This window comes from Canis lupus, chromosome 10 (assembly GCF_003254725.2).
Source record: "Canis lupus dingo isolate Sandy chromosome 10, ASM325472v2, whole genome shotgun sequence".
In the NCBI taxonomy this organism is placed as follows: Eukaryota; Metazoa; Chordata; class Mammalia; order Carnivora; family Canidae; genus Canis; species Canis lupus.
Window position 1 is genome coordinate 69,324,219 of NC_064252.1, and position 25,203 is coordinate 69,349,421.

The window sequence follows — 25,203 nt, forward strand, 5'->3', positions numbered from 1 at the left end:
ATTTTTTTATTTGAACTTGCTCAAATGGGGGTCTAACTCAGGTCAACACCTTGCAATTGGTTGATGTGTTTCTTAAGTTTCCTTTAATCCACAGATTTTCCTCTCATTATTTTTTCCCCTTTCAATTCATTTATTAAAAGTGCTGAGTCCATCTGTTCTTGAGAATTTTCCAATGTGGATTTTTCTGACCACATTATCATGATGTGTTTAACATGTTCCTCTGTCTCCTGTATTCCCTGTGATTAGATCCATGTTTGATTCGGGGGTGGGCAGGAACACTTGCTGGATGGTCCTGTGTATTTCTCATTAGGGAACAAACAATGTCTGGCTCTCTTTTTGCTATGTCAGCAGCCACTGGTGTGTGTCTAGGTCCATTAATCCATTAGAAGTTGCAAATGGTAATATTCCAATTCTATCATTCCTTCATTTGTTAGTTGGAAGCTTCTATAAAGAGAAATCTCATTTCCTCAACTGTCGGTACCCTGAAATACAGATTATACAGAAAATGTAAGATGAATGTGTATTTACTAATTTTCAGAATGATGAATTTGTTTCCTGGCATCTGCCAAAGTTGACCACTGAGGTATTTGATTTTTTTTTTTTTCGCATGTCCCTGGTGTAGTTATTTCCTGACTTGCTTTATTTTAAGTTTTAATTCCGGTATAGTTAACAAACAGTGTTGCATCTGTCTCAGGTGTATAGTATACCGATTCAACAATTCCATACATTTCTCAACCCATTATGGTAAGTGTACTCTTAATCCCCTGTACCTATATCACCCACCTCCCACCCCCCGCCCACCTCCCTTCTTTAGGATCCTCCTACTCCACCATCTTCCCCAGAAGTCAGTATTTGATTTTAAGTATCATTACGCATGGATTTTTATTTATTTATTTTTAAAGATATTATTTATTTATTCATGAGAGACACAGAGAGAGAGAGAGAGAGAGAGCAGAAATACAGGCAGAGGGAGAAGCAAGACTCCATGCAGGGAATCTGATATAGGACTCGATCCCAGGACCCTGGGACCATGACCTGAGCTGAAGGCAGAACTCAACCACTGAGCCACCCAGGCGTCGGGAATGCATGGATCTTTAAAAATGTATTTCAATCCATTGCTATTCCTATTCTTATTAATATTCAACTTGTGCCATCTTTGGATACTGGAGGTTTATTCGTGTTGGCTCCCAAGCCTTTTTAACATGATCCTAGTAATTTTCTTGATTTGTAGTATGACAAGATTCCTTATATTCTTGGTAGGTTCCTAAATTATAGGTAAGGGGCAGCCCCGGTGGGGCTAGGTTCTAGGCTAGACTAGGTTCATATATTTTCTGCCTCAGATCTGAAATCAACCATTTCTCCAAGGACTCCAATTCTTTTTAATGGGAAATGAGATTTAGAGACAATATTCTGGGCTCTAGGGTTGTCAGGCCACAGAGTTGATCATACTTTCTAGGACATTTCTGTAGAAAGAGTTAGGAAATACATTTTTTTCTTCCCCCTTTCCTCTCCTCCTCCTTCTTTTTCAAGAGAAAAACTTCATCAGGGCAGCCCCGGTGGCACAGCAGTTTAGCGCCACCTGCAGCCTGGGGTGTGATCCTGGAGACCCGGGATCGAGTCCTGCGTCAGGCTCCCTGCATGGAGCCTGCTTCTCTCTCCGCCTGTGTCTCTGCTTCTCTCTTCGCTCTCTCTGAATGAATGAATAAATAAATCTTTAAAAAAAAAAAAAGAAAAACTTCATCAGTGTTAAACTTATATTTTCTTTCTCTCATCAGAAATCCCAATTCTCAAAGATAGCAGTACAGTTACTTATTTGCTTTATTTCACAGGAAGCATGCAACTGTCTTAGAACAACTGTTCCAATACTACTACCACTAATAGGATTACTGAAATCCATTTAATATTGTTATGTGGTTATTTTTATTTGTAGTGCTTAACATAACAATGAAAATCAAAATAAAGCCCCCAAAGTAGTGTCTTTCTGCATGGTCATTCCACAGACTCAGAGTACACATTTTAGTTCATTTGTTTCATTTTGATTTTGGTTTTTAGGAATTACTTTTTAATTTTTTTTAAAAAATTAGAAAATTATGTAAAATGTTTATAAGTTTCTAAAGTAAAATCTATAATCCCAGGTGCATTCAGAGGAGTGTCCTTCTCTCCCTTGTTCCTCCTCTTCCACATAGATCATCTTTTTTAAAAAACCAAGTTTTATGGTTTATTCTTTCATTTAAAAAATAAGCAAATACTCTCATATATTGAGTACTCTCTCCTTAGATAAAACAAGAGTACTCGATAGTTTTTCCTGCTTGCTTTGTTTTCACTAACTGTATATTCTCAGAATTGCTGCCTGTTGTCCTCATTTGTTGTTACAGCTGTGTCGTACTCCATTGTGTGGATGAACATACTGTTTACTTGAACATTAGGCACATTTAATCAAAATAAAAATTTAAAGCATTGTAACACACAACATGGTCCGCCAAGATAAAATTTAGGCACCCCTGGAAATTTGCCCTCAGTTTCTGTCTCCCACCTGTTTAGAAGCCCTGCGCCATTTGTCCAATTCCTAAACCCTTATCACTGGAACACTCTCTAGCCTGAGCAAATGTCCTATATTTTTCAAACAATTCTCTCAGTCATCTAAATTAAGCCTTTTTTTTTTTTTGGTCCATCCCCTTAAAACCTTGCTCTTTTTGAGGTGGCAACGCATGCTGAGGAGTTCATTTAAAAATAACTCCTGCAAAAGTTTTACCCACCCAATGAGTCACCTCTCCTGGGTAACAGGAGGCCTTGACTTCCGATGCACATATATCAGGGCATCACTGGTTGCTTTATTAAGCACCATGTTTCAGTTGATAGTGCTTCAGGGTTAGTTCAACTCATAAAATAAACAAAGCAACTCACAATCAAAATTATCCTGGGACTTTGTTGGGCACAAACATTCCAAAGTAACTGATAAGGGCAGCCCGGGTGGCTCGGTGGTTTAGCGCCGCCTTCAGCCCAGAGCGTGACCCTGGAGTCCTGGGATCGAGTCCCACATCGGACTCCCTGCATGGAGCCTGCTTCTCCCTCTGCCTGGGTCTCTGACACTCTCTCTCTCTGTGTCTCATGAATAAATAAATAAAATCTTAAAAAAAAAAAATGAAGTAACCAATAAATAACAATAATGGTAAATCATATGTACATAAGAATGTTGGTGATGGAAGATGTGGCAACAGTTTTTCTTATAATTTAGTATGGTAGTTTTTTTGTTGTTTGTTGTTTATTTGTTTGCCTTATGTGGGTCACAGAAATACAAATTTAACAAACACTCTGCCCCAGATGGAGCACCACAACTTCCTGGGATAGTCTTTACACTGAAAAACAGATGACCCACTACAGGATAAAGATGAGAGTTTATTCTGGAGACAGAAGAGAAAAGGAAACCAGAATAAAAATTATAGGCTCAAAGTTAAAAAGTGAAAAACCTCAGTAATTTTACACATACACACAGACATGCAAACACACACACACACAACTATAGGCTATTTCATCAGAACCAGCCACTGACCCCTGGAAGCTGCCACTGAAATCCAGAGAGCCATGGAGCACAATCTGGAAAGGCCTGGGACATAAGGTCTAGAGTCCCCCTCCTGAGCTGTCAGAAGCTGACAGAATGTGAACCAGAGCTACTGGGCCACTGTGGCTGGGCTTCTTGGCATATGTAGATCTTGAAGGGAAGTGAGATTAGTACTTCCCTAGTACTAATTAGTTACTATCTAGTAACTAATTTTTCTCAGATGGAGATAAGGAGATTTAATAGGGAGATTTAACATCTAGAACTCTGAATTAAAAAGTATAAATTTGGTCATAATAATTTGCATTATGCAATATACTCCAACATTTATAAAGTCAAGGAATTTAGACCTAGCAATGTCTCAGAAAAATTTAGTGCTTTTTCTAAGCATTTATACAATCTGTGCACTTAGCGTGGAGTTCCCTTTCCCTGTAACTTCTCATCCTAATAAACTCCTGCTCGTTCTTTAAGACCCAACTCAGTGTTCCTTCCTCTCTCTACTTCCATAACACTTATATATATCTCTTATCACAGCATCATGTCGTGTTCCGATCCCTTTGTCTATTGCTTGTTTTCTACCATGAGTTATTTTGGAAGAGGAGCCTGTTCTTTACCCCTTAGTGGCTGGCCAACCGCCTGACATAAAAAAACATTGAATATTTATTAAGTGTAGAGACCAACCTAGGACCAACTAATCATCTAAGTATAAGAAGCTGAGACCCAAAGTGTTTCTTTAGATTCAGTAATGCAGTAAGTGTCTGCGGAGTATCTGGCATGGGCCTAGCTGTATGAGGCTAAATGTCTTTAGTGTATTTTAAATGTGATTCAAAGTATGCTTAATTTCTGTTTGTCCACAGATCAAAAGATGAATGCTAGAACCTCTAAGTCCTCAGAGAAAGATTAAATTATGTTCAGAATTGGTTTACATCAATGTATTATATCCTAAGTGAGCATCACCCAAGAACCTGTCTGCAGAATGCTACCTTAATTGTGTGTGGGTGAGAGTTAGAGTGGTGAGAGAGAGATGGTGGGGGGGGCAAGTTGAACGCCCAATTTAACTTAGGAAACACTGGATTAAATTAAGTAGTTTCTTCCCTAAACTTTCATACTTAATAGTGATTAGTTAAATCTCCAAGAACGACGCCAAATTTGTAGTGTTTCACAAATCCATTTGACTAGGGAAACACCCCCTTTTGTTGTTGTGCTTATTCATATACCCCAGAAATAGTGTTCTGAAAAGCACAGAGTTGGTAAATGCACCTGTTCTTTGAAAAGTTCTCACCCATGTTTAGTGGCGACTTCAAAGGAAAATAGGAGCCAGAGTCAAAGGGCTGGTGGTAAAGCTCTAGGGAGTAGAGGGCAGAAGGTAGCTGGGGAGAAGAGAAGGTTTAGAGGAGAGGGTTGGGAGGGTAGCGGTCCTATCTATGGTCTGCAAGGGGGGACAAGGGCCACAGGCAGGCATTTGGGAAGCTGTTTTCTTGCTAAGCTCTGTGAAGTGCTGGGGGCTCTAGGGCAAGATATAAGATGTTATCACCAAGAGAGCAGAGAGCGCTTCTGCAGGAACATGGGGACTCCAGAGGACACAGGACACGGGCCCCCTGCCTGTGGCTCCCCGGGAGCTGTCACACCTCCCAGCCACAGTGTTTCTCTGTGGGGGCAGGAGAGGGAGGAAATGCAGGGGCACCAAGTAGGTGACCAGGTGATTTCACCAAATCTGCGAAGCCCACAACCCAGGGAGCTACTGGACAGAAGTTGGGTTAGTTTTGACAAGGGGTTGTAGCGACGGGGAGCAAGAGTAGATGGACGCAGAGCCAGGGGACAGGATTGGCTAAGTCATTTGCAAGGCCCAGTGATAAATGAAAATGTGGGCCCTTGTTTTTGCACTATGAATTTCATGAAGGAAGATGGAACAAGAGGGTATTATGCCAAGCGAATACCCTCAGTCAGGGAAAGACAGATACCACATGATTTCACTCACATGTGAAATTTAAAAAACAAAAGTGATGAACATAGAAGAAGGGAAGGAAAAATAAAATAAGATGAACATTAAGGGGGAGGCAAACCAGAAGAGACACTGAACTCTAGGAAACAAACTGAGGGTCGCTGGAGGGGAGGTGGGTAGGGGATGGGGTGCCTGGGTAATGGGCATTAAGGAGGGCACGTGATGGCATGAGCACTGGGTGTTATATGCAACTGGTGAATCACTAAATTCTACCCCTGAAACTAATAAAATAAAAGTAAATAAAAAAAGAATTTCATGATGTCCACAGCAGGGAGTTAGAAGCACAGGGCCCTCTGAGTATGGAGCCCATGCCACTGCACAGGTTGCCCGACCACAGAGCTGGCCCTGCCAGAGAGTTGTCACAGATCCTATGAATCCTCTGGCTAATGTAGCCTTGAGAAACCAGGTTACACACATGTTCTATAGAAGGCGGTTTCCTTCTCTCAAGATACTTGACTATCGGGCACCTGGAGGGCTCTGTGGTTGAGCATCTGCCTTCGGCGTAGGGTGTGATCCTGGGGGTCCCGGGATCGAATCCCGAATTGGGCTCCCCACAGGGAGCCTGCCTCTCCCTCTGCCTCTGTCTCTGCCTCTCTCTCTGTAAATAAATAAAATCTTAAAAAAAAAAATAGTTGACTCTCATAGAAACCCTATTTCCCAGCCATACTGGGTAAGCTTTCCTTTGCTGTGAGATAAATCTACGTACACAATAAATTCCAGGAATGTATTTAATGCAAAAACCCATGCACACCCAGGATATTCCCATATATAGTTCTCAAATCATGAACAATATCCTTTTTTCTCAATCCAAGAATAAAGACAGCCTTGCAGCTGCATAGCAGAAATGTATGACCTTTGACTTTGTCCTGGGGTTAAATACCAGTATTTCGTTGGTGCTGAGGCAGCTCTCAGCACCCTGCTGAGTTCTCTCAAAATGAAAAACAAACTCAGGTGGAAAATCTGGGCAAGCAATGTCATTTGCTATTTTTGGAGGTGGGGGAGAGAAAGAAAGTTGTAGAAAGTGTTATAACAAACAGCACAGAGCAGCACACCATGAGTGTGAAATAAAACAACACCTGCATGCTCTTGTTGACTGGATGGAAGCCCCACAGTTTAGGAGAAACCGTCCTGGGAGAGCTGGCGTCCTCTGCTGAGTGGCCCCTGGCCCGGAAACAATGGGATGAAAGCAGGACTCTCCTCCGCCTGTAGGGTTAATCTCCGACTGACCAGCAATCCGATCTCTGAGATCATTCAGAATATCCCCTGGGGAAACAGTGGGTACTGGGGGGTTGAGGACCAGACCCCAGGGAGCCACTCCCCAGGAATGTTCTGGAGCTGAAGATCTGCCTCCTTCACCTCCCCCTCCACCTCCTTCACAGCACCCGCCTCTTCCCACTGTTTCCCCACCCTTCGGTTCGCTAAGAGGACAGACTCCAGGAGGGTGAGCCTGAGGCCCAGTTAGTGGGAGAGAAGGAATACCAGGGGGCCTGGGTGTCCCTACAAAAAGGAGGGATCCTGGGGACAAACTGAGTTGCAGGCTCTGACCAGGTAGGGCAGGGCCGACTGGGCAACGGGCAAGCATACTATTTATTGCCCATAATACACACAGTCCCGGACTTATGATGGCTCACGAATGACTTTTTTTTTTTTTAAGATTTTATTTATTTATTTGAGAGAGCGCGCACCAGGGCAGAGGGGCAGAGGGAGAGGGAGAAGCAGACTTCCCGCTGAGCAAGGAGCCTGCCATCACCACTGGGGGCAGGGTGGGGCTCTATCCCAGCACCTTGAGATCACCACCCCAGCTGAAGGCATAGGCTTAACCCACTGAGCCGCCCAGGCACCCATCAAGGAACGATTTTTTTTTTCTCAATTTTACCACCGTGCAAAAGTGGTCCACAGTCAGCAGAAACCCTACTGAGTTTCGAATTTGGATCTCTTCCTGGGCTAGGGGTACGTAATAGGGTCCTCGGTCGTGATGCTGGGCAGTGGCAGCAAGACACAGCTCCCGAACAGCCCCACAATCACAAGGGCCAACCACCCACACACTTACCACCATTTTGTACCCGTACAACCATCCTGTGTTTCACTTTCAGCACAGTATTCAATAAATTACATGAGATATTCAGTAGTTTATTATAAAATAGGCTTTGTGTTGGGGAATCTCCCCAACTGCCTGTGGGCTGATGTAAGTGTTCTGAGCACGTTGGAGCTAGGCTGCACTACGATGCTGAGTAGCCTGCGTATATTAAACGCATTTTTTGACTCAGGATATTTTCCATTTATGATGGATTTATTGGGACATCACCCCACCCTAAGTTGAGGAAGGTCTGTACACTGAAGGACCCAAAGCCCAAAGAAGTCAAGAGAATAAGCGGTGGCATTGGCGTCAACCCTAGTCCTTTCTGCTCTAGGACGTGATCTTTCTACCGTGTTGAGCTTTAGCTCTGCTTCTCCACACTAAGCTACAAATGCTCAGCAAGAGGTGGTTTTTGAGCTGCAATTTCAACTAAGAGCAGAAAGAAAAGACAGAAACTAGATTTGTTTTTATGACTTGAAATATTGACTGAAGGAGTCAGCATCCTTCCGAGGGAAATAAGAGGATAAGGAGAGAAATGAGAGGGGAAATGCTAACCAATGAAGTCTGGAAAATATGCTGCGCTGATATCTTGCAGAGCTAATGAATTAAAGGAAAGACTCTGGGGCTGGGGAGGAACCTCCAGACCAAGATGCCTGTGAGACACGCACTGTGAGGCGAGAGGAGTTTGCTGAGATGAGAACTGGGCGGTTGGAGGGTCTGAGGGGCCAGAGTTCATCTTCACTTCACAGAGCTGCACGGTAAGTTGGTGACCGAGCCGGGGCTAAACTTTGGGTCCGGGACTCGGGGGTCCAGGGCTCCTTACTCTGCTCTGCTCACCCTGAGAAGGGAGCTAAGGACCAAAGATGTGGAAGACCGTCCGTGTGACGTTCGAGGACACCCACATACAAACGGGCACAGGCTCACCAGTTGCGGTGAACACGACTCTACTGAACACGCCAGGAGATGCAAAGAGGCGCAGGGTGGACGTGCTGGGAACAAAGTGTCAGGACTGCAGCGTGGAGGCTTTCAAAGCAGGAGCATCAATCACGACCAAGACAAATCTATTTTTCAGATAGGAATTGAACTCTCAGGACATGCCGTGCATGTTCCAGGTACAAGGAGAGCCACAAAGCAAGTTGGAGGCAGCGTCTCCAAAGACGTCCCAAGCCCTGAGGTGGTGATTGAATATAGGCAGGGAAGTGAGCACCTGGGAGGAATGGAAAGAGAGAAGGGCGTGGACTGTCAAAATAACGTTTAACGTTATGATTTTGAATTTTGACCTTTCTAATAAGGATGGTTAGATAAGACACTCAAATGGAAGTACATCTTGTGAACCATGTGCCAAGCCTCAGCATCTGAACACAAAATGTTACACTTCCTTTACGCTTGGAAGAACTAAAAGTGAATACATTCAAATGGGAGGAAAAGTCCAAACACTACCGAAAAGGCTTACTGTTATGTCTTACCGTCACCGCCACCATCACTACCCCTCTCCCCAATGTTAATTATTTATTTGTGACTGCAGAAAAATATTTTATGGTTATTTAAAAATTATCATTAAAATGCAGGAGCACAGAGCACACACATTTTTAAAAAAAAATATGTCCACATGGCCCCTACAGTACACACTCCGTGGAACCCTGTTGCCTTGATTACAGGTAACATGTTTCAGAACTCAGTTTACCTTTATCGAAATCTATACAGGGATGTTGGATCACCTCACCATCATTTACTTAACCAACTTACTATTGTTGGACATTCAGGTTGTTTGAGATTTTTGCTGTTACAATGGGAATGAAATACTCAGCATATTTTTACTTTCTACCATAAGATAAACATTTGGAAGTAGAATTGCTGAGTCAAGGGATATGTATTCTTTTTCCATTTTTTTTAAAAGATTTTATTTATTCATGAGAGATGCAGAAAGAGAGGCAGAGACACAGGCAGAGGGAGAAGCAGGCTCCCAATGCGGGACTCGATCCCGGGACCCCGGGGTCATGCCCTGAGCCAAAGGCAGACGCTCAACCGCTGAGCCCCCTGGGCGTCCCCTTTTTTCCTTTTTTTTTTTTTTTTTTTTAATTGAGCTAAAATACACATAATGTAGAATTTACCGTCTTAATGAGTGAGTGCACAGTGCAGGTCAGTGGCGTTAAGCGCGTTCACACGGCTCTGCAACCATCACCGTCATCTATTTCCAAAACTCTTTCCATCTCGTGAAACTGAAGCTCCCTACCCATCCAAAGGTAACTCTCACCCATAAATCCAGAGATCACAGTGACGGCCGCCAGAGGGGAGAGTGATGGAAGGGTGGGCAAAACGGGTGAAGGGGAGTGGGAGATACAGACTTCCAGTTATGAAAGGAGTAAGTCATGGGGATGAAAGTGCAGCACAGGGAATTTAGTGCCGGTTCTGCAACAGCATCGCATGGCAGCTGCACCTGTGAGCACAGCACAGGGAACAGAATCGTGGAACCCCTCTGTCCCACACCCGAAACTAAGGTAACATTGTGGTTCAGCTCTACTGCCGAGAAACCGACCGACCGACAAAGCCGCCACTGCCTGCATCCCGGCCTCCAGGCCCAGCAGCCACCACGGTCGCCTCGCCTGTGCGGCCTGGCCTGCTCGAGGGCCGTCCGGTAAGTGCAGGCACACAGCATGGTCCCTCTGTGTCTCATGATGTCTTCGAGGTCTGTCCATGTTGTCTCGCCTGTCAGACTTCCCTTGGCTTCCAAGGCTGGATAATATTCCATTTCACGTACAGCATGTGGGTCTTTAACAAGTTGCCATATATTGTGAGGTCGTCTTTTTATGAGGTGGTGCCAACCTGCACCCCCCACCACAGTGTGGGTCCAGCTGTCTCCCTCCCAAACCAACACGGCTTTCTAGCAGACTCCTGAAGTTTGCCAGTCAGCGGGATGGGAAACGGCATCTCAGTATCACTTTCCTTTGCTTGTGTGCTCAGGTTGATTTGGTCTTTTCACAAGTTTATTGGCTATTTTGTTTCCTTTGCATTGTCCCGTCTATTGATACTGTCACCTACTTTTTCATTTGGGTTGTCGTAGTGATTTTTATGAGCTCTTTATAAATTAAGGAATTAGCCCTTTTATTATTTTTTTAAAATTTTATTTATTTATTCATGAGAGACACAGAGAGAGAGAGGCAGAGACCCAGGCAGAGGGAGGAGCAGGCTCCATGCAGGGAGCCCGATGTGGGACTCGACCCTGGGACTCCAGGATCACACCCTGGGTCGAAGGCAGGCTCCAAACCGCTGAGCCACCCGGGAATCCCAGAATTTGCCCTTTTAATATCTTATGCCGCAAATATTTGTTTTCAGTTCATCTTTGAAGTTTGTACATGGTTTTTTTTTTATCGCTATTTATTTTTTACTTGTTATTATGGAAAAATCAAACATTCAAAAAGCAGAGAAAAGAGTATCCCGCGTACTCATTTTTTAAAAAAGATTTTATTTATTTATTCATGAAAGACACACAGAGAGAGAGAGAGAGAGAGGCAGAGACACAGGCAGAGGGAGAAGCAGGCCCCATGCAGGGAGCCTGACGTGGGACTCGATCCCGGGTCTCCAGAATCATGCCCTGGGCTGCAGGCGGCGCTAAACCACTGAGCCACCCAGGCTGCCCCCCAAAATTATTTTGAAGTTGATTTCAGACATCATCTCACTTCATCCACAAGTATTTCAGTATGTATCTTTAAAGATTAAAAACTTTTAAACAGCAACCATAATACTGTTTTCACATATATATATGTGGCTTTTAAGTAGAAAAACTAATTTATGTGCAAATGCACCAATCATTTTTCATTTAACTTCCAGGTTTTGTGCCATGCTTAGAAATGTCTCTCTGACAAGATTATAAATGCATTCAGTCATGTTTTCTTCTAACTTTTTTTTTTTAAGATTTTATTTATTTATTCATGAGAGGCCCAGAGAGAAAGGCAGAGACACGGGCAGAGGGAGAAGCAGGCTCCATGCAGGGAGCCCGATGCGGGACTCGATCCTGAGACCGCGGATCACGCCCTGAGCCAGGGGCAGGTGCTCAACTGCTGAGCCACCCAGGCGTCCCTAACATTTTTTTTAAAACCCAAAACCATAATGATTACCCAGGGCATGCAGAGTCCTAAGGTCTTGGGAAAAGGCAGAGTAATGGAACAGTCAGAGGCAGGAGACATTAATCCCTTTTCTACCTTTCTCACCTACAAATCATAACATCTGTTTCTCAAAAACGCCCTTCCACACCCAGCCCCTGTGCCCTGACTTAACTCCTGGGGTCAGAGTCCCCTCTGGACTCGCCAAATTCTGGGTTCTTTCTTCTTCTTTTCCTTGTTTTCCAAATAGGAGTTTTTCTGCAGTATAATTGATATGCTTCAAGTTCACAGTTTAAAAGTGTGCAATGCAGTGGTTTTTTAATGTTTCCAAAGTCATGCAACCATTGCCACTAATTTTAGAGTTTTTTTCTTTACCCCCAAAGGAACCTCATATACATGAAGCTGTCCTTCTCCATTTCTGTGTCTCCCCAACCCCCTGGCAAGTCAGCAATCTACTTTCTGTCTCTATGGGTTCCCAGGACATTTCCTATAAAAGGAATCATACAATATGTGGCCTTTTGTATCTGGCTTCTTTATTGCTATTACTTTTGTAGTTTCATTTTAACATTTTATTATTTTCCCTTGGGAATTTATTTTGATGAAAGGAGTGGGGTTATACAGCTTAATTTTTCCCCCAAATAGTCCCAACACTGTTTTTTAATAATAATCCATCTTTCCTCTCATGGAGTGGAAATGTCACCATTATCATCTACTAAAATCTCACGTGTATTGCAGTCTATTTCTGGATTTTCTATTTTATTCCATTGATCTGTTTGAATTTTTTCTAGCATCAAACTTTTTAATTCTTGTAACTTTAAAATGTATTTAAATGTCTAATTGGACCACCCTCTTCTCAATATCTTTCTGTTCAGATTCTAGTTTATTTCTACAGAAACCCAAAATTGTTTTTTTTAATGTTTAACATTTTCTTGATATTTTGATTGAGATCATGTTTATAGATTAATTTAGCAAGAACTAATACCCCTTAAGAGAGATATTACATTTTCTTTACTGAGGTCCTTCCTATTTCTTGTTAAGTTTATTTTCAGGTAAATTGATGGTAGTATTGCTATTGTACATGAGATCTTTTCTCCCACTGTATTTTCTAGCAATGTATCAATTTTGCACAGTAAATGTACAAAAAGCAGCTAACCGTCTTAATAAATCCTTGTATAATTTCTGTTCCACTTAGCTTTTGCTGCATAACCACCCCAAAATTTAGTAGCTTGAAATAACTTGCATGTGTTATTTCTTGTATCTCTGTGGGTCAACAGGTTGTTCTTCTGGTCTAGGCCAATTGGGTTTATCTCTTCAGTCAATTAACACCTTGGCTAATATAGCTAGTCTGGGATGGCCTCACACGTATATATATTTGGTAGCTGGTTCCATGTCAGTAGGGCTGTGGGGTGACTTAGCCACATGTCTCTTACCATCCAGCAGGCTGACATGGGCTCAATTCAAAAGTAGTGGTTTCCCCAAAGATGCAAATGTGATGATCCCAAGAGGCACCTGCAACCCAATGCTCATAGCAGCAATGTCCACAATAGTCAAACTATGGAAAGAGCTGAGATGTCCATGGACAGATTAATGAATAAAGAAGACGTGAGATATATGTGTGTATACACACACACACACACAAACACACACACACAATGGAATATTCCTCAGCCATCAGAAAGGATGAATACTTACCATGTACATCAATGTGGTTGGAACTAGAGGGTATTATGCTGAGCAAAATAAGTCAATCAGAGAAAGACAATTATCATATGGTTTCACTCACATGTGGAATGTAAGAAACAGCACGGAGGATCATAAGGGGAAGGAAGGGAAAATGGAATGGAAAAAAATCAGAGAGGGAGACAAACCATGAGAGACTCTTAACTCTAGAAAACAAGCTGAGGGTCGCTGAAGGGGAGGCAGCGGGGAGGATGGGGTAATTGGGTGATGGGCATTAAGGAGGGCATATGATGTGATGAGCACTGGGTTTATATGTTAGCTAATTGAATTTAAATTTTTTTTAAAAGAGTAGTGGCATCGAAGTTCCTTGAAACGGTTATAAAAGAGGGCGAGTTCCATTGCATAAGCACTCTGCAAGTTCCTGCTTGCATCACGTTTACTAATCTAAGGAAGTTGATGGTCCAACTCAGATTCAAAATGTGGAGAAATAAACTCCACTTCTGAGAAGAGCTGCAAAATAGCATAACCATTCTTGCAACTTCCCACAGCTTTCTAGTATTTCCTTGACCTATTGTCTTCAGGTTTCTAGCTATTCTTTTTTGTTTGTTTGTTTTTTAGCTAGGCTCCATGCCCAACATGGGGCTTGAACTCACAACCCTGAGTTCACACGGTGCACAGACAAGCCAGCCAGGTACCTCTCCAGTTATTCTTTAATATCATTTCAAATAATAGATCTCAGGCTCATGAGATGGAGCCACACATCCGGCTCCATGCCAAGCTGGAGTCTGCTTAAGATGCTCTCTCTCCCTCCCACTTGGTCCCCCTCCCCTCCATTAACAAAAAGAAGAACAACCCAAGAAGCACTTTACCTCTTAAAATTGTTCCTTAATTCTGCTGGTTAAGATTTTTGGAACATTATTAAGGCATGATGATGTCTTCTTCCTTATTTTAATGGAAATTAAAGTATGATGCCAGATTTTTATGATGGCAGAAAAAAAATCTAGCTATTCCTAAGATACTAAGATGTTCTGGGTTTTGTTTTGTTTTGTTTTTAATATTTTATTTATTTATTCATGAGAGACACAGACTGAGAGAGAGAGAGACAGAGGCAGAGACACAGGCAGAGGGAGAAGCAGGCTCCATGCAGGGAGCCTGCTGCAGGACTTGATCCCAGGACTCCAGGATCACACCCTGGGCCGAAGGCAGGCGCCAAACCGCTGAGCCACCCGGGGATCCCCTGGGTTTTGTTTTGATTTCGGTTTGTTTGTTTAAGCAGGAGTGGATGTTCTGTCTGGCTAAGTGACATTTCATCCTGAGATGATTGTGCTGTTTTTCTCCTCTGCTCTGTTGATATCATGGCATGTTAAAACCAACCCCTATAATGGTCCATACTTGCATTTCTGGCATGACACCTGCTTGAGGTGTGTGGGGTTTTTTTGTTTTTTGTTTTTTGTCTGTTTGTTTTTACAGGTAAAGGAAGGTTATGTTTCAATGGATCTGCCTACTGTGGAAATTTCACATAAATAAAACCATACAATTTGTGGCCTTCTGTGTATGGCTTCTTTCACTTAGCATAACGTTTTCAAGGTTCCATGTATCAGTACATCATTCTTTTTCATGGCTGAATAATATCTCATAAACGGGAATAATACCCCATTTATGTGTGGTGTGGATGTTTACTTCTGTGTCACCTACTGAGTGAGTGATCATATCATCTTCCTCTTTTATTTTGCTTTTCCAATGAATTGCATTCTAGATATTTTGATGTTGAAACATCTTTTCATTCCTGGGATAAATCTTGCTTGGGCATAATTATTATTCTGTTGATGAATTGCGTGATCTGACTTACTAGTAGAGTTGACCCTTGAACAACAGGGAAACAGGGTTGCCAACCTCTGTGCAGTTGAAAATCTGCGTATAATTTTTGGCCCCCCAAGACCTTAGCTAATTACTAACCTAGCTTACTGTTCACTGGAAACCTCGCCGGTAACATAAATAGTCCATTAACATATATTGTGAATGTTGTACGTATTAGATGTTGTATTCCTTCAATAAAGAAAGGTTGGGAAAAGAAAATTATTTTTAAAAATCATAAGGAAGAGAAAACACCTTTACAGTACTGTACGCATATTCATTGAAAATGACTCCTTGGGCAGCCCGGGGAGCTCAGAGGTTTAGTGCTGCCTTCGGCCCAGGGCGTGATCCTGGAGACCCGGGATCGAGTCCCACGTCGGGCTCCCTGCATGGAGCCTGCTTCTCCCTCTGCCTGGGTCTCTGCCTCTCTCTGTGTCTCTCAATGAATAAATAAATAAAATCATTTAAAAAATTAGAAAAAAAAAGAAAACGACTCCTGAATGAGTGGATCCAGGCAGTTCAAGCCCATGTTGTTCAAGGGTCAATTGTGCTTTATTTAGAATGCTGGAATCTTTTCATAAGTGAGCTTAACTTGTGTTTTATTTAGCTCTGTTATAAGATCATGCTGGCACAGGAACCGTTGTATAAGATGGGAGGTATTTGTTCCCCGAAAGTTTGTTAGAATCTAAGCATAGGGCCCCAGGTTCAGGTTCCTCTCAGGAAACAGGTCTGTGGCTACCGTCCTCTATGGCTGTTGGCTTCCTCGCTTTTTCTTCTTGGGCTTGTCTGAAACACAAACGGTGAAGTTTACACAACTTGATGACATGTCACAAAGCGACACCCAGGCCGAGAGTGACAACATTGCCAACACACCAGAAATCCCCAAAGCGATTGCCTATAATCACTACTTTTCAAAGATAATTATTACCTTAACTTCTGGAATAACTCTTTTCTTGCCTTTCTTTATAGTTTTATCTCCTAAGCATGGAACCCTAAGTAGTAATTTTTTTTTTGCCTGTATTTATATAAATGGAATTATGCCATACAGGTTCTTGTGGATCTAGCCTCTTTTATGCAACAATGTGTTTTTAAGATTCACACAGGTTATTGTGTGTAGCTCTTGCTATTCTTTTACTTTGCTTAATAACACACTGTACTGCATGAATATCCCGCTATTTCTGTCTTCATTCATCTGTTGATGGACTTTGAGGCAGTTTCCAGATCGAGATGCTTACAAACAGAGCTGCTGTGATCATTCTTGTATATGTCTCGTAGAGGATAGGTACACATATTTTTGTTGGGTATACTTCCTATAAATGATACTCTTATTTATATGTGACATAGGTTATGTATAACTTTGATTTTATTAGATACTATCCAGAATTTTCTACAGTGTCATACTAATCTACACTCCTCTAGCAGCATATGAATGTTTCTTGTCCACATCCTCACCATCGCTTGGCAGGTTTGGTCTTTTAGTTTTAGCCATTCTGGTGGGTATATAATGGTGTCTGGTTACGATTTTTGCATTGCCCTGATTATTAGTGACTAAGTATCATTTCAAATGTCTGTTATCCGCTGGATATCCTTTCTCCCCCTAAAAAGTATCTGTGCAAGTCTTTTGCTGATTTTTTTCTTTTGGGTTGGCTGTCTGTCGTTTCTTACTGATTTGTAGAATTTTTTTTTAAGATTTCATTTATTTATTTATTCATGAGAGACACACTGAGAGAGGCAGAGACACAGGCTGAGGGAGAAGCAGGCTCCCTGTGGGGAGCCGGATGTGGCACTCGATCCCAGGACCCCGGGGTCACGCCCTGGTCCGAAGGCAGACGCTCAACTGCTGAGCCCCCCCAGGTGCCCCTGGTTTGTAGAATTTCTTTATGTATCCCATTCTTGACCTCTTTGTATGTGATAGGTGTTGCAGATATCTTCTCCACATTCCATATCTTTTAATGAGTAGACATTCGTAATACTAATATTAAATTTTAATGTTAAATAAATGTCAAATTTACCTGTCTTTTTCTTTATAATTAGTTCTTTTGTGTCCTATTTTTAAAATCTTTCCATGGTGCCTGCCTGGCTCAGTTGGTTGAGTGTCTGACTCTTGATTTTCACTCAGGTCATGATTTCAGGATTGTGAGATCAAGCCCCATGTAGGGCTCTGCATGCTGATCATGGAGCCTGCTTAAGAGTCTTCTCTTTCTGCACCTTCCCCACCTCCCCACTGCTGTCGTGAATATGCACACACTCTCAAAAAAAAAAAAAAATCTTAAAAAATCTTTCCTTACCTTTAATGAGGTTTTGAATTTTAATGTACTCAAATATATCAATCTTTTCTATATGGCTAGTACTTATTAAATCATCTTTCCCTACCTTGAAGTCACGAAGCTTTTGTTTAATATCGTCCTCTAGAAGCTTTATTTTGCCTTTTACATTTTTGTCTATGATATGTGTAGAATGAATTTTTAGGTGTGGTGTAAGGTCAGGGTCAAGTTTCCCCTAATAATTATCCAATTGTCCCAGCACCATATATTGAAAAAATTATATTTTCTTTACTGCTTTGCGGTGCCTTTTTTTTTTGCAGTGCCTTTTTTTTTTTGTCATAAATAAAATATCCATATACACATGGATCTCTTTCCAGACTTCTATTCTATTTCACTGGTCAGTATGTCCATCCTTGTGCCAAAATTATTTATAGTGCATGTAAATATACAGTAAAGGAAGTCCTCCCACTTGGTTCTTCTTTACATTGTGTGGGTTATTCTTGGCCCTTTGCATTTCCATCTTATCAAGCTTCAAAGAAAAAAATTAGACTTTGTTGGCTACCAAAAAACAAACCTCTACTGGATCTTCTGAGTAATCATTTGAATGTTATTTCTTGGTTTCATGGATGACTCATCAGCCAACATATATACTGTGCCTGCCTTAGGAAAAAGAATTGACCAGGTTCAAAAATATCTCTGCTATCAGCCGAATCACTGACCTTCTCAGGATATTTTACCTTAGGAAATTGCCTTCTTCCGAGAGTAATCCCTACAGGGACATCGGAGTTCTTTCCTCTCAATAAACCCAGTAGTAAATGTACTTTCTTTCCAGTGTTCATAAGAGAACAAATAACTTCAGAACTAGAAATGAAAATGAGTAAAAGGTTACCGATTATTTGCAGGCTAAGACTTCGCAGGTGCAAAATGTATCTACAAAGTTCTGATTCAAAGTCGGACCTTTCTCAGTCCGGAAACCTGGTTGCTTCCATTCTCTGTTCTCTCCTCCGTTTCCTCTTTCCCTCCCAACCATCCTGTTGTTAGCTCCAGTATTTTCTTCAACCCAAGCCTCTTCTCTGCCCACACTGCTTTCCCTCTAGCTCTCTGAGTCCGTGTCTCTTTGGTCTCATTCTCTACTGACTGAAACACAGATACTCTGTCTTCTAAGCATTGAAGTCATGTCTGGGGGCGCCAGAGGGGCTCAGGGAGTTAAGCATCTGCCTTCAGCTCAGGTCAAGATCCTGGGGTCCTGGGATGCAGCCCCCAGTTGCGCTCGCTGCTCAGCGAGGGGCCTGCTTCTCCCTCTCTTCCCCACTCATACTCTCTCTATCTGTCACTCTCTCTCTCCCAATAAAATGAATAAATCCTTTAAAAAAATAAAATAATGTCTTACCTCTCTCAAGGACTTCCCAAGCCACTGAATGTAAATAAGCTCAGGAGCTTTTGCATGTTGTAGAGCACACACCTGGGGAGCGGTTCCTTGGAAAGCTGCATGGCGGCCTTGCTTGTACTTCACAGTCCTGAATTGCGTTCTAGACGGGAAGGAAAACTGCCTGGAGTTCAAGGACGGAGCTGGAATTAGAGTTCAAAGCTTTGGGGTGGTCTGTTAAGGAATTAGCTAACTCACTTGGTTACTAATGTATCACAAATCAAGTGAGCCTGTAAAGGAAGCATCAACTACTGCTGAACCATGTACTTTTTTTTATGAGATGCTTTTCCATTTTTAACTAAGGCATGCTTGCTGTATAAATCTTGAAAACTATAGAAATGTATAGAAAATTTAAACACCAGACATCATCCTACCTCTTAGGTATTACGATTCTTATTATTTCAGTGTATAATATACTTTGAGGCTTTTTTCATGCATGGCTGATATTATACATAATTTTATTTTCTGCTTAAAATTATATCAAAATGTCTCCAAATCTTTAAATTTTTACTATTAAATGACTGTAAAATATTCCTTTACATTATAAAGAAATGGAAAGTTTCCCTTTTATTAGATTGTAACTTGTTTCCAATTCCATCATAACTGTACCTAACATTGTTAGGAAAACCTCATCCATTTCTCTTCGAATTTCAGGTTATTTCTATAGGCAAAATATGTATCTGATAGAGGACTTATAATCAGAATATGTAAAGAGTTCTTAAAAAATCAATAAGAAAACAACCCAATCTTTAAGTGGGCAGAGAATGTGGACAATTTACCAAAGAAGTTATACTTAAGGCAAATAAACACATGAAAATATGTTCAACAATATTAGTCATCTGAGAAATATAAAAGGACAAGGAGGCAATACTACACATCCACAAAAATGGCTAAAATTTAAAGAAACGGACAGTACAAGGTATTGATGATGATATGGAGCAACTGGAAGTCTCATATATTGCTGCTGGTGGGGATGGAAATGATGCACCCTCTTTGGAAAACAGTTTATTCACTTCTTATAAGGGTTCAACTACACTTACCATCCAACCCAACAATTCTCTTCCTAGAAATGAAAAAAGTTCTACTCCCAAGAGAAGTGAGAATACATGTCCACACAAAGACCTACATGTGAACACTCATAACACTTCATTTATAATAACCCCTGAGAACAATGCACACGTCTATCAACAGGTGAGTGGATACACAAACAATTGCAATGTCCCTGTACAGTGCAATGTTTCTCAGCAATAAAAATGAATGAGCTACCAATCCATGCAACAACATAGGCAAATTTAAAAAGCAGTGTGCTGACAAGAGAAGCCAGGCACAAAAAGCTACCCACAATTTAATTCCATTTATATGACATTCTAGGAAAGGCAAAAATGTGGTGATAGAAAGAAAACTTTCTGGAATGATGAACATATTAAACGTAATCATTATGTCTTGATTATAGTGGTGGTTATTTGACTGTACACGTTTATTTAAAAATGCATTAAACCATACACTTAAAATGGGTGAGGTTTTCTCATATATGAGTTAGATCTTGATAAAGCAGGCTTTAAAAATAAAGAATGATTCTGAGTTGTTTTTGTTTGTTTGTTTGTTTTAACTTGGGCAGCTGATCCAAAGTGGAACCTGAGAACAGATGGGGGATCCATTCAGAGAGAGAAGTAGGACTGGAGTGCAGCAAATGGTGTCAGGATGATGACTTCTGGTTTTGGAAGTGTTAATGAGGTTGAGTTAATAAGAGCATACAGAGAGAAAAGAGACCTATAGAAGTGAGAAGGAAAAAATCCTGAATTCAGTAAAAAAAAAAAAAAAAAAAAGGAAAAAGGAGAACATGAAATTGAGAAAAGGAAAGACTTGGCTTTTGTACATAGGCTTTTTTGTGTTGCCTGTTTTTGTCTCAATTTATTTTCACTTCTTTCTTGTTTATTCTCTCGGTCTTTCCTTTTCCTGGGGTGTGTGTTTCAGGTGTGTGTGGGGGGAGGTGTTACACACCATATGTTACCATTCTGTGCTTCCAAAGTCTGTCTTCCTCTAAACAGACCACGCACATGCATTCCTACACACACGTGTACATGTGCGTGCATACACCCCCCAGCAATACAACCAAGTGAGAATAGTAGGAGGAAAAAGTAAACCAAGAAAACAAGAAGGTGAAGAAGTTTGGCACCTTCCCAACATGCATTAGTAGGGAAGGTTCACTCTTGGTCCTTCATAGTCTATGGAGAAGAGTAATAGAAAAAAGTACTAGGTTATTTATTTATTAAAGATTTTATTTATTCATGAGAGACCCAGAGACACAGGCAGAGGGAGAAGCAGGCTCCATGCAGGGAGCCTGACATGGGATTCGATCCCGAGTCTCCAGGATCAATGCCCAGGACTGAAGGTGGCGTAAACCGCTGAGCCACCCAGGCTGCCCGGTACTAGGTTATTTAAACCAGCTTATTACCAGCTGTTGAAGTTCTAAGTAGGAAAGTAGCTTTAATAGCTCCATTAGGACTTGGGCCAAGGACTTTTCCTTGGGATTTGTGGTGAATAATTAAAGGTTAATGGTGGCATTTTTCCTCTCAGCCTAGGGGAGGCAACCATACCAGTCATGATCCTAACTGAATCCAACTGGGAAGCTCTAGAAAAATGTAACACATTTGCAATGGTTAAAACATTCTGGGCCTTTTCATCTGTATCCACAAAAGGCAAGGAGGCTGTATTTTTATTTCCATCCTATGAATGAAGAAATTAAAATTCAATGGACACTGAGGCTCCTTCCACAGTTTGGCTACTGTGGACATTGCTGCTATAGACACTGGGGTGCAGGTGTCCCAGTGTTTCACTGCATCCATATCTTTGGGGTAAATCCTCAGCAGTGCAATTGCTGGGTCGTAGGACAGGTCTATTTTTAACTCTTTGAGGAACCTCCACATAGTTTTCCAGAGTGGCTGCACCAGGTCACCTTCCCACCAACAGTGCAGGAGGGCTCCCCTCTCTCCACATCCTCTCCAACATGTGTGGTTTCCTGCCTTGTTAATTTCCCCCATTCTCACTGGGGTGAGGTGGGATCTCACTGTGGTTTTGTTTTATTTTAAGATTTTATTTATTTATTCATGAGACAGAGAGAGAAAATGAGAGAGAGAGAGAGAGAGAGGCAGAGGGAGAAGCAGGCTCCATGCAGGGAGCCCTACGTGGGACTCGATCCTGGGACCCCGGGGTCACGCCCTGGGCTGAAGGCGGCGCCACACTATGAAGTCCTCATCGTGGGCTGCCCTCATCGTGGTTTTGGTCTGTATTTCCCTGATGGCCAGGGAGGCGGAGCATTTTCTCATGTGCTTGTTGGCCATGTCTGTGTCTTCCTCAGTGACATTTCTGTTCATGTCTTTTGCTCATTTCGTGATTGGATTGTTTCTTTGCTGTTGGGTTTAATCAGTTCTTTGTAGATGTTGGACACCAGCCCTTTCTCTGATGTGTCGTTTGCAAATATCTTCTCCCATCCTGTCGGTTGTCTTTCAGTTTTGGTGACTGTTTCCTTTGCTGTGCAGAAGCCTTTTATATTGATGAAGTCCCAGCAGTTCATTATTGCCTTTGTTTCGCTTGCCTTCGTGGATGTATCTTGCAAGAAGTTGCTGTGGCCAGAAATTAAAATTCGGAAAAGCCAGGAGACCTACCGACCCTCTCATAAAGAAGAACGGAAGGACGGGTGTTAGGGATGGCATCTCCAGTTTGGCTTTTCGTAAAGGTTTTTTATTTTATTTGTTTTGAGAGAGAGAGAGACAGGCAGGGGAGGGGCCGAGGGAAGGGAGAGAGAGAGAATTTTTTTTTCCAAATATTTTATTTATTCATGAGAGAGAGAGGCCGAGGGAGCAGCGGGCCCCCAGGAGCCCCGCGCGGGCCTCGATCCGGCCCGGGTCACGCCCCGGGTCACAGGAGAGAACGTCCGCAGGCCCCACGGCCGGCGCGGAGCAGGGCCCCGAGGGCGCGGCCCGGGTCACGGCCAAGGGCGACGGAGCCCGAGCCGAGCCGAGCCGAGCCGAGCCGAGCCGAGCCGAGCCGAGCGGCCTCCTGGTCCCGGGCGCCGGGAGGGGGCGGTCACGGGGCGGGGGCCGAGGCGAAGGACGCACGGACGCCCCGGGGCTCCCCGCTCCTCCCGCTCCTCCTCGGCGGCCCGGGCTCCGGAGGCTCCGCGGCGCGGCTCGCACGCGCACACACACACACACACACGCGCAGACACGCGCACACGCGCACGTGCACACACAGGCACGCGCACACCCCCGCACGCACCCCGCAGGGAGCACCAGGGCGGCGCGGCTGCCGGGGCAGGGGGAGCCCGCAGCGGGACGAGCAGCACCCGCCCCCCCCCCCCCCCAGCGCCACGTCCTGCGCTGCCCCGAGACACCTCCGGCCCCATCCTCGCCCCGCGGAGCTCCCGGGACTGCGGGCCCGGAGACCTCTGAGCCTGCGGGGCGCTCGGGGCGTGACCCCCACCAGCCGCTGCGCCCGCCGGCCCGGGTCCCCGCGCACCCCGCGCACCCCGCGCACCCCGCTGGGACGGCCCCGCCCTGGGCCCCGGGCCGCGGAGCTGGGGGCACCTGCGGGGCTGTGCCGAGTCCGGGGCGGGGGCGGGGGGCGCTGCGGGCCCCGACCCCCCCCCCACACTGCCCACGCCCCGCGGGACCAGGCCGGCTCCGAGCGTCCCCGCAGGAGGCCCGGGCGCACCTGTCACCTGCGCGGCCCCGGGCACCTGCAGGGGTGAGGCGGGCCGGGCGGGACCGGGACCCCCCGCTGAGCCGAGTCGCAGGGAGGGCGGCCCTGGTCCGGCCTGAGCCCCGCCCCAGCCAGGCCCTCGGGCGGATGCGGAGCAGGGGGGTGCGCCCCCGCGGCCCCTGCTTGGTTCAGCTTCTCCGAAGCCCTGGTACCTGTGCCCCTGAAGTGGAATCCAGGGCCGCTTGGGATGACGCGGGACAATCAGACCACGGACGTGGAGGCGCTTCAGGAGTCCGGAAAAGAGGGGACGGTAAAGGCGATGGCCCGTCCTCATGAAGCCAGGCCTGAGAAGGGCAGGACCCGCTGGCCCTCAGCCTCCAGCCCCTGGTCTGAATTGTGTCCCCCCCCCCCATTCACACGTGGACGTGCTGACCTCCCGAACGTCAGAAAGCGCCTGTTTGGAGACAGGGCCTTCAGAGGGGTGACTAGGTTAGAATGAGGTCATCAGGGTGGGCTCCAATTCAGGATGCAGGGGTCCTCACAGGAAGGGTACGGGACACACCACAGGGAGGACCCCGTGAACGCAGACAAGGCCGCCCACCAGCCAAAGAGGGAGTCTTCAGACGACACCGACCCTGCCAACGTCTCCACTTTTAGCCTCCAGAACTCTAAAACATAAATTTCTGTTACTCAGGTCACATGGTCTCTGGTACTTGTTATGGCAACCCTGGCGCGGGCGCACGTGCACACACACACGTCTGTGACATAGTTGAGATACGCTCTTATAACTGAATTTTATTGCACTGAAAACAAGGCTCTGCCTAAAGGTAATTCATGGCCTGGGAGGAGGAGATGGGCAAGTACAGACAAGTCTCAGGTAGGACTACTATTGGCACCTACCGTGTGCCAGGTACTCGACCTGTGTTGTCTTCGTCCTCACACCGATCCTAAAATATTGGGTAGATGAGAAAGTAAAGGCACAATCAGGCCTAAAGCCTCCTCCAGGTGACGTAGTCATTATAAAGCCAGTAACCGGATCTATGTCTGGCCCGGAAATCTGTTTTGTGCTCCACTGGAGCCTCTGCCTCCCTCTGCACGGAGGACAACAGGGCCCGGAAGGAGTGGGAGGGAGGGATGAGCAGCTCCTTGTAGTGGGCGTTGGCGGTCGACTCCCTCCTCCTGAGGACAGTTCTCTTTTATTGGAGAAGGTTCCCCAACAAACGGAGTACACATTCCCCCTCCCCGAGGCGTAAGGGACAGTCCCTCCCTGGTCAATCACGACGTTTCCCCTCCTGCCCAAGCCAATGGCTGGCTACACGACTACAGCCAAGCTCATCTTAGAGTCTCCCATAATTTTTATAAGCTGAATCCAGGAGAAAGAAGACTCCATTCTCCTCCTGGGGTGACCAGAGTGTATGTAAGCCTGGAGCTCCCTTGACTACATTTTCCTTCACAAGAGAGAGTGAAATCAACTCGTAACAAGACAAAATACCTCTGTGTGTGTGTGTGTGTGTGTGTGTAGAGGCAGAGAGTGATAACATCA

General features: G+C 44.2%; 1 long non-coding RNA gene across 1 annotated transcript; it reads right to left on the minus strand.

Annotated features, from left to right (window-relative positions):
• Positions 1 to 15,768: 15,768 nt before the first annotated feature.
• On the minus strand, positions 15,769 to 24,042 carry LOC112674204 (uncharacterized). The gene is made up of 4 exons (XR_003145321.3): positions 23,873 to 24,042; positions 18,924 to 19,102; positions 18,271 to 18,394; positions 15,769 to 16,055 (listed from the first exon to the last, which is right to left on the minus strand). It is a non-coding gene; the product is annotated as an uncharacterized LOC112674204 (long non-coding RNA).
• Positions 24,043 to 25,203: the final 1,161 nt, after the last annotated feature.